The sequence below is a fragment of the Etheostoma spectabile genome, unplaced genomic scaffold (assembly GCF_008692095.1).
Source record: "Etheostoma spectabile isolate EspeVRDwgs_2016 unplaced genomic scaffold, UIUC_Espe_1.0 scaffold273, whole genome shotgun sequence".
NCBI classification, from domain to species: Eukaryota; Metazoa; Chordata; class Actinopteri; order Perciformes; family Percidae; genus Etheostoma; species Etheostoma spectabile.
The window spans coordinates 177,552-187,218 of record NW_022605577.1 but is presented as its reverse complement, the minus strand read 5'-3'; the positions used below and the strand labels follow the sequence as shown (position 1 = coordinate 187,218).

The 9,667-nt window shown below is 49.1% G+C and overlaps 1 protein-coding gene across 1 annotated transcript in view; it reads right to left on the bottom strand.

The window, feature by feature from the left end:
* psd2 (pleckstrin and Sec7 domain containing 2) overlaps nt 1–8,515 on the bottom strand; it is a 52,454-nt gene extending 43,939 nt beyond the window's left edge. The window contains exon 1 of the mRNA XM_032510895.1: nt 8,393–8,515. The gene's annotated coding sequence lies outside the window, so the exon portion shown is untranslated. The remainder of the gene's footprint in view (nt 1–8,392) is intronic.
* Nucleotides 8,516–9,667: the final 1,152 nt, after the last annotated feature.

Here is a 9,667-nt window from a genome sequence, read left to right as displayed (position 1 = left end):
TGTGTGTGTGTGTGTGTGTGTGTGTATCCAATCCACTTCACGGTTGTATTGCCGGGTACCCAATGAACTTGGCGTTTCAAATTTGGGGCAGTTTGGATTGCATTCAATGTTAATAAACTGTGACTAAACACATAGCAACCGCACAATGAAAGGTGGAGAAATAAAAGCGGCCCAGACACAAAGTCACATCTTTTTCCACCTTATTTCGGAAAAATATGTATGGTAGTCAATGGCGAGGGATAAATAATTACTCAATCCTGTGATGTTCGTCAATCCATAAAAGATAATTTGGCAAGTCAAGAAAGTCTCAATTTGTCATAAACCTGTTGAAGTGTAAGACTGAAAATACAGTGTTTTCCTCTAAAGTAGTAGTAGTACAAAGTAAGGAAGTAGTATACGGCAGAGTTGCATATTTGAGCTTTGAGGGCCTTCTGAGGGTTATTTCGGTGTACAATAGTTCGGGGGAGAGCTGCAAAACTGGAGGCCAAGCTATCCGGCAGTTTCCAACATGCACATTTTGAATGGCCGCTGTACTAGCATACTATAAATTAGCCTGTTTTCCCTCTGCCCTTGACAGAGGACATTTTTTCCACTGTACCTCCAAATGCCCACAACCCATTTGTCACTCCCTTTCAACATGCTCTCTCATTCATCTACCACATGGTAAACCAGCACTGAAATGAAGCCAAGAGCCAGTGCAAACCATTTGTATTGTCTTTCAAACATACATTACAGAGCTTTGAGAGTACCCTCTTACTGGTGCAGCTCGGGGGTCATAAACAAAAGCACAGCAGCGCTATACAATCACACATATGGCTATGCATTGTCTGCTGCCAACATTTTATGATGTTTTCTTCAGGGATCTTGGTTACAGCCCCTATATTGCAGAGCCTTGCCAAGCTTTAATGCAACATCTGCATGGATTGAACACTTAAGCCTCCAATCCAGTGATCAATAGCACATTAGGAGGAGGCCGAAGAAGAGGGGAGAGGCCGAAAAGAGGTATAGAGAGAAGAAGGAAATTGTGAAGAAGCGAGAGAGATGCAGAAAGCATGAGTGAGGATGTGGACAAAACAAAAGAGCTGGGTTTGTGTTTGAAGACAGGGGGAGGAGAAGGTTAGATGGGCGAGGCCCAAAGTGAGGCAGGTAGGGCGGGGGGGCGGTGAGCACAGGGTTGAAGATTGACAAAGAGACTTCAGGGATGCACAGATGACCGGGAGAGTGATGGAACAGTTTGGGGGAAACCCACTGCAGACGCAACGTCAATCCTAATTACTAATTCATTAACCTGCCCGGCTCCCTTCCCCTTTGTAGACACACACACACACACACACACACACACACACACACACACCACACACACACACACAACACCACACACACACAACCAACACCACCAGGCTCCCTTTTCTGTCCCTCCTCCATGTCACAGGAGAGGCGGAGGGATGGATGGATCCAGAAATGACGAGGCGGGTCTGCAGCTAAGTGACATCTGCAGGGCCGTGGTGGCTGCAACGTGTCGGGGACACTGGAAATCCCTGATGTGACAAGGGGAGGGAGGGGAGGGGAGGAAGGGGAGGTAACTGGTGAGGAGAAAAGCTAACAGCTTGCGTTTTGGTTTGTACGGGCGGGTGGTCTCCTGTGAGGGTGCACATAAGTGTGTTAATGTGCGTGACTGCAGTGTCTGTGAGTGTGTGTGTGTGTGTGTGTGTGTTCTAATGTGCAATCACAACATGTGCTGGCATTAAGACGTGTGTGTATGTGTGTTAGCATATTAAATGAAAGCAGGTAGTGTGGAAGATAGATGAACATGTTGATGTCGGTGTGCTGAAGTAATAGGGTTGTGAGTATAATCAAAGCAAGGGGCAGGTGCTCAAATGATGGTGTGTGTCTTTAGCCTCCGCTGCAAGACTCTTACCTCTTTTTTGTGTCTTTGTGTGTGTGTGTGTGTGTGTGTGTGTGTGTGTGTGTGTGTGTGTGGGCGACAGAAACCACTGGATGCTAGCAGTCAGAAAAACACTCCTGCAGATTCCTCTGCACATGCTCACACAGGCAACTCAATATAAATAGAGATACAAATGTGTACACACAAGCACATCACGCACCCAAGTGTGCAGGACAGACACACAACCACACACACACACACACACACACACACACACACACACACACACACACAACACACACACACACACACACACACACACACGGAGAGAGGGATGAAGTGGCTGCTGACTTAGGTGGAATTAAATAGAGAAATCCTGCAAACGAGCATCGATCCACAGAGTTTACAGCGTTGGCTCCGTCTGCCACGGCAGGCCAAACAACAGGGAGCTCTGTGAGACAGCTGGGGCACACACACAAGCAGGAAGCATTGCGGGCACGTATACAACATATTACACACAACACAACACACACACACACACACACACACAGTAGAATGTGTGTACGCATGGAGTGGTTTTTTTGATTTTGATCAAAGGACGTCACAGCTGAATGTGCTTCAGAGTGTAATAAGCATATATCTGATATTTGAGATATGGTGTGTGTGTGTGTGTGTGTGTGTGTGTGTGTGTGTGTGTGTGTGTGTGTGTGTGTGTGTGTGTTGCTTCAGAGTCCTTACAAGCTGCTTTTACTAAAAACAAATCAAACCTCCCAAGACAAATTTCAAGGAGTTGTTTTCTGAATGTTAAGCAGCAACGGTAAGAGATGTTTTCCAGTGCAATATCTAAAAAAAGTAAACAGGAGCCCCAGAAAACAGATTTTTAGCTAAAACTAATGTATTAGGAGCAATATTTAACAGAGAGGGAATGGAGAAGGTGTTTCTATTTGTCTCCAAGTTCATTCATATAGGATTTATATTTGCCAGGTGACAAGAAACATAACTCCAGAGAAATGCTCTGTTGCTGCTGTATGTGTAAATGGATAACTGTTTAACACATTTATCATATCAACTTTATGAAGGATCATCATCATCCATCCATCCTTCATCCATTTCATCCGCTTATCCGGTATCGGGTCGCGGGGGCAGCAGCTCCAGTAGGGGACCCCAACTTCCTTTCCCGAGCCACATCAACCAGCTCGACTGGGGGATCCCGAGGCGTTCCCAGGCCAGGTTGGAGATTAATATCTCCACCTAGTCCTGGGTCTTCCCCGAGGCCTCCTCCCAGCTGGACGTGCCTGGAACACTCCTAGGGAGGCGCCCAGGAGGCACTTACCAGATGCCCGAACCACCTCAACTGGCTCCTTTCGACGCAAGGAGCAGCGGCTTAATCCGAGCTCCTCTGGATGACTGAGCTCTCACCCTATCTCTAAGGGAGACGCCAGCCCACCCTCCTGAGGAAACCATTTCGGCCGCTGTCACCTGGATCTCGTTCTTTCGGTCATGACCCAGCCTCATGACCATAGGTGAGGGTAGGAACGAAAATTGCCCGGTAGATCGAGAGCTTGCCTTCTGGCTCCGCTCTCTGTTCGTCACAACGGTGCGATAAACGGAATGTAATACCGCACCAGCTGCTCGATTCTCGACCAATCTCACGCTCCGTGGTCCCCTCACTCCGGAACAAGACCCCAAGGTACTTAAACCCCTTCACTTGGGGTAAGGAACACTCCCACCCGAAGAAGAAAGCAACTCCATCGGTTTCCTGCGATGAGAACCATGGCCTCAGATTTAGAGGTGCTGATCCTCATCCCAGCCGCTTCACACTCGGCTGCGAACGACCAGTGAGGCTGAAGGTCACAGACCGATGATGCCATCAGGACCACCTCATCGCAAAAAGCAGCGATGAGATCCCGAGCCCACCGAACTGGCAAACCCCTCCCGCCCCGACTACGCTCGATATCCTGTCCATAAATATTACAAACAGGATTGGTGACAAAGCAGCCCTGGCGGAGGCCAAACCTCACTGGAAACGAGTCCGACTTACTGCCGAGAAACCCGGACACAGCTCTGCTTGGTCATACAGAGATTGGATGGCCTAAGAAGGAACACCCTACCCCATATTCCCGCAGCACCTCCCACAATTTCTCCGGGGGACCCGGTCATACGCTTCTCAGTCACAAAACACATGTAGACGGTTGGGCATACTCCCAGGCCCCTCCAGATCTTGCGAGAGTAAAGATCTGATCGTTGTTCCACGACCAGGACGGAATCCGCATGTTCCTCTCAATCCGAGGTCAGACTATCGGCCCGAACCCTCCTTTCAGCACCGTGAGTAGTATTTACCAGGGAGGCTGAGAAGTGTGATACCCTGTATTGGGACACACACCCTCTGGTCCCCTTTTGAAGAGGGGAACCAACCCCGGTCTGCCACTCCTTAGGCACCGTCCCAGCTTCCACGCAATGTTGAAGAGGGTGTCAACCAAGACAGCCCTCCACACCCAGAGCCTCAGCATTTCTGGACGGATCTCATCCATCCTGGGCTTTGCCGCTGTGGGAGTTGTTGACTACTCAGCGACTTCCACCAGGGAAATGACGACAATCCCCATCATCCTCCAGCTTGCCTCCACAAAGAGGCGTGTCAGCTGGATTTGAGTTCCTCAAAGTGCTCCTTCCACCGCCCTATTACCTCCTCAGTTGAGGTCAACAAGGTCCACCCTTACTGTATACAGCTTGGATGATTCCTCGCTTCCCCCTTGAGGTGGGAACGGTTTTCCAAGAAGCACCTTGGTGCCGACCGAAGTCCTTCTCCATATCTTCTCCGAACTTCTCCCACACCCGCTGCTTGCTCTGTCACAGCAGAGGCGCAGCCCTTGGGCCGTTGGTACCCTGCAACTGCCTCCGGAGTCCTCCGAGACAACATATCGGAAAGACTCCTTCTTCAGTCGGAACGGCTTCCCTGACCACCGGTGTCCACCAGGGTGTTCGTGGGTTACCGCCTTGAGGACCTAAACCCTAAGAACACAGTCACCGCCGCAGCTTTAGCAATGGAAGCTTTGAACATTGTCCCCTCAGGTTCAATGCCCCCAGCCTCCACAGGGATGCACGAAAAGCTCTGCCGGAGGTGTGATTGAAAGTCTGTCGGACAGGGGCCTCCTCCAGACGTTCCCAGTTTACCCGCACTACCGTTTGGGCTTACAGGTCTGTCCAGAGTCTTCCCACCCCCTGACCCAACTCACCCAGATGGTGATCAGTTGACAGCCTGCCCTCTCTTCGACCGAGTGTCCAAAACATACGGCCTCAGATCAGATGAAACGATTATAAATCGATCATTGACCTTTGGCCTAGGGTGCTCTGGTACCAGTACACTTATGAGCACCCTATGTTCGAACATGGTGTTTGTGATGGAAAATCCATGACTAGCACAGAAGTCAACAAAGACAACACTCTGGTTTAGATCAGGGAGGCCGTTCCTCCCAATCACGCCTCTCCAAGTATCTCCATCATTGCCCAAGTGTGCATTGAAGTCCCCAGCAGAACTATGGAGTCCCCTACTGGAGCCCCATACAGGACTCCATTCAAGGTCTCCAAGAAGGCCGAATACTCCGAACTTTGTTTGGGATATGCACAAAAAACAGTCAGAGTTTCCCCCCCATACTGCAGGCGTAGGGAGGCAACCCTCGTCCACTGGGTAAACTCCAACGCAGCGGCGCTAGCGGGGGCTTGTGAGTATCCCCACACCCGCCCGGCGCCTCACACCATGGGCAAACTCCGGAGTAGGACAGATTCCACCCTATCAGGAGAACGGTTCCGAAACGAGACTGTGCGTAGAGGTAAGCCCCACCAGATCTAACCGGTAGCGCTCCACATCCAGCACAAGTTCGGCTCCTTCCCCACAGAGAGGTGACATTCCACGTCCCCAGAGCCAGCCTCTGCGCCGGTTCTGTCCGTCGAAAGCCCCTGACCTTCGCTGCCACCCATGTAGCAGCGCACAGACCTTTGGATCCCACAGGTGGGGGCCCATGGGTTGGAGGGAGAGGTGCCACGTTGTTGTTGGGGCTGCCCGACCGGGTCCGTGGCAAACCCGGCACACCAGACGCTCGCTCACGAGCCCACGTCTGGGCTGGCTCCAGACGGGGGCCGGGCTTCCTCGGGCGGGGGTCCCTCGTTCTTCCTTGTTCTTCCATTGGAGTCTTGAACCATCTTGGTCTGGCCCTCCCCTGAGACCTCTTGCCATGGGAGACCCTACCAGGAGCACAAAGCTCCAGACACAGCCCTCAGGTTCTTGGGACACACAAACCTCTCCACACGATAGGTGATGGTTCCGGAGAGGTCCTTCTTAGGGCCATCCATATCTGTATGACCAAAGCGAGAGCTGTGTCGGGTTCTCGGCAGTAAGTCGGACTCGTTCCCGGTGAGGGTTGGCCTCCGCCAGGGCGCGCTTGGCACCAATCCTGTTTGTATATTTATGGGACAGGATATCGAGGCGTAGTCGGGGGGGGAGGGGTTGCAGTTCGGTGGGCTCGGGATCCATCGCTGCTTTTTGCGGATGATGTGGTCGATGGCATCACGGTCTGTGACCTTCAGACTCACTGGATCGGTTGCAGCCGAGTGTGAAGCGGCTGGGATGAGGATCAGCACCTTAAATCTGAGGCCATGGTTCCAGCAGGAAACGATGGGAGTGCTTTGGGTGGGGAGTGAGTCCTTACCCCAAGGAAGGAGTTTAAGACTACCTTGGGGTCTTGGTCGCGAGGTGAGGGGACCACGGAGCTGAGATTGGGGAGAATCGGAGCAGCTGTGCGGTATTAAATTCGTTATCGCACCGTGTGACGAAAAAGAGAGCGAGCCAGAAGGCAAAGCTCTCGATCTACGGGCAATTTTCGTTCCTACCCTCAACTATGGTCATGAAGGTGGTCATGACCGAAAGAACGAGATCCAAGGGTACAAGCGGCCGAAATGGGTTTCCTAGGAGGGTGGCTGGCGTCTCCTTAGAGATAGGTGAGAAGCTCGTCATCCGAGAGGGAGCTGGAGTAGAGCCGCTGCTCCTTGCGTCGAAAGGAGCCAGTTGAGTGGTTCGGGCATCTGGTAAGGATGCCTCCTGGGCGCCTCCTAGGGAGGTGTTCAGGCACGTCCAGAAGATACAGTTTAGGGGGACACTAAAGGTCGTAATACAAACAAGAGAACTTCGATAACAGTATTAGGGACCACTAAGGTCTATATAAAAGCATCCAAAGAGCACCATGTCATGGGACCTTTTAAGGTAAAGTCTGCCAATTCTTTTGTGTACTGCTGTACGTGCCGAGCGGTGCAGGTATCTGGAGGCCCTCGTTTACCTGCTGGCAAAACTCTGTACGAGTCATGACAGGTGGGTTGGAAATTGACAACTTTGTCTGTGTAGCATTTAACTTAGCGCCACTGAAACCATCAAAAAGCTGGCTTGGCCTTTTGTCCAAACGGTCACTTCTGGCTCGTTTCAAGAATATTTGCTATATTTGCTACTTCATATTTCAGGCCTTTAGATGGCGCTGTTTCTGCAACAGAAATTCACCAACAAAGAAAAGAAGAGGCAGAGCATGCGCATAAAGCTTGCGCGCTGTATACAAACAGTATATTTTGTCCTAGTAACCCTAAGAGGCTCAATATCTTCTCCAGCAGGAACACAAGCATGTAGGCCGCCATTGTTGTTGTTATTGTTATGAGACGTCATCGTGGGATAAGAGGTCGTAGGCTAGAGGTCTAGGGGTGTGGCGATGACATCCCTGAAATGCAAGTATGCAACAAGGGCAGCGTTTTTGAATTGTTTCACCCTGGGACCAGGTTTTAAAACCTTCAGGAGATCGGCCAAAATTATGCAAAACATGGGTGTTTACACCAAAAAGCGTTTCCAAGTTGATGGCCCCTAAGTATGGAGTTAGAGCCAGGAGGTGATTAGCTTAGCCTAGCATAAAAAGTTAAAGCATGGGGAAACTTAACATGGCTTTGTCCAAAATTGAAAGCATGGTTTAACTATTTCTTGATGTGCAACCACATACAGTAAAAAAAAATAATGGAAATAGCATCGGTGACATCACACATTGGTTGGTGGGCTAGTGGTGGTTAGTGGTCCCCTAATACTGGATCTGAAGTCTCTTTTATATAGACCTTAGTGGTCCCCTAATACTGTATCTGAAGTCTCTTTTATATAGACCTTAGTCGTCCCCTAATACTGTATCTGAAGTCTCTTTTATATAGACCTTAGTGGTCCCCTAATACTGTATCTGAAGTCTCCACAGATGTCAGGCTACAAGGTCACTAACGCCTTTTAAAAAATGAGACAACTGTTCAAGGTAGATATTGTTGCTACTATAAAAAAATAAAAGGAAAACAAGCGTATTCTGTTTTTGTTTTGTTTTTACATATGGGAAAGGGAGTGCAGCAGACATTTTAGCGCTGGGCCATCATCAATAACACAATGCCCTTGCTACACAACTTTCTCTGGTCGTAACAGATTGAGTAAAAAAACATCATTCCTACCTTCAGTAGGGACATCATCATCTAGCTGCTCGGCTTTATGTCGGACTCCAGTGATTCCCTTTACCAACTCATCAGCATTCATTAAAACTGAACAAGAGGGGGACAGGACATGTCAGCACTTGTGCGTGTGTGTGTGTGTGTGGGAAAACGTGTCAGTATGTGTGTGTAGTTCTCATCTGGGTCATTATATCCACAGGCATGAAAAAGCGGGTTACAATGACACATCACTCCATGTGACAGAGGAAAATAGAGAGGGGGAGGGGTCTTTATTAGAGTGTCAGTCGCTTCCACCTGTGACCACAGGCCCTTCGCAGGAATATAATGGTACAATGTCAAAATGTACAGTCACAAGCATCTTGTTTCCCATTTATGGAGAAAGCCCTTCTCTGTTTGTGTTTACATGTGGGCCTATGTGTGTGAGAGAGTGTGAGAGAAAGACAGCCAAGCAGAAAAAAACTAGAAAAACATGGGCAACATGCCAACATGGTGACAGAATGTGCTGCGTGTGTGTGTGTGTCAACTATAAGTCTGCTGGGCAGCCAGGTCAACAGACAGAATAGTCACCATAGCAACAGTGCCACGCTCGGCTCCTCTGTGCCAAGTTGTAAATATGGAGGTCCTATAAAAATATGGATGGCTGACTGTTGAAAAGGTTTAGGACGGCATGTTAATACACAGGGGGAGTCAATCTCTTGTTCCATAGGTGGTCCAACTGAGTAGTTCCTTCTGATGAGCTAACATATGCTATTTGACGGATGTTATGAGACAATGTCAAACCCTTAGTCCTGGCAGTGCAACATGTAAAGGTCCCATGCCATGAAAAGTTCACTTTAGGAGGTTTTTTAACATTAATATGCATTCCCCCAGCCTGCCAATGGCCACTAAGGTCTATATAAAAGAGACTTCAGATACAGTATTAGGGACCACTAAGGTCCTAATAAAAGAGCTTCAGATCCCATATTGGGACCCTAAGAGTCTCTATAAACGAGCCTTCAGATACAGTATTAGTGACCACTAATGTCTTATATAAAAGAGACTTCAATCCAGTTATAGGGACCACTAAGGTCTATATAAAAGGAGAACTCAGAGTACAGTATTGGGGGGACCACTAGGTCTATAAAAAGACTTCAGATACAGTATTACGGACCACTAAGGATCATATAAAAGAACTTCAGATCATTATTGGGACACCTAGGTCTATATAAAAGGACTTCAGATACAGTATTAGGACACTAAGGTCTATATAAAAGAGACTTCGATACAGTATTAGGGAAC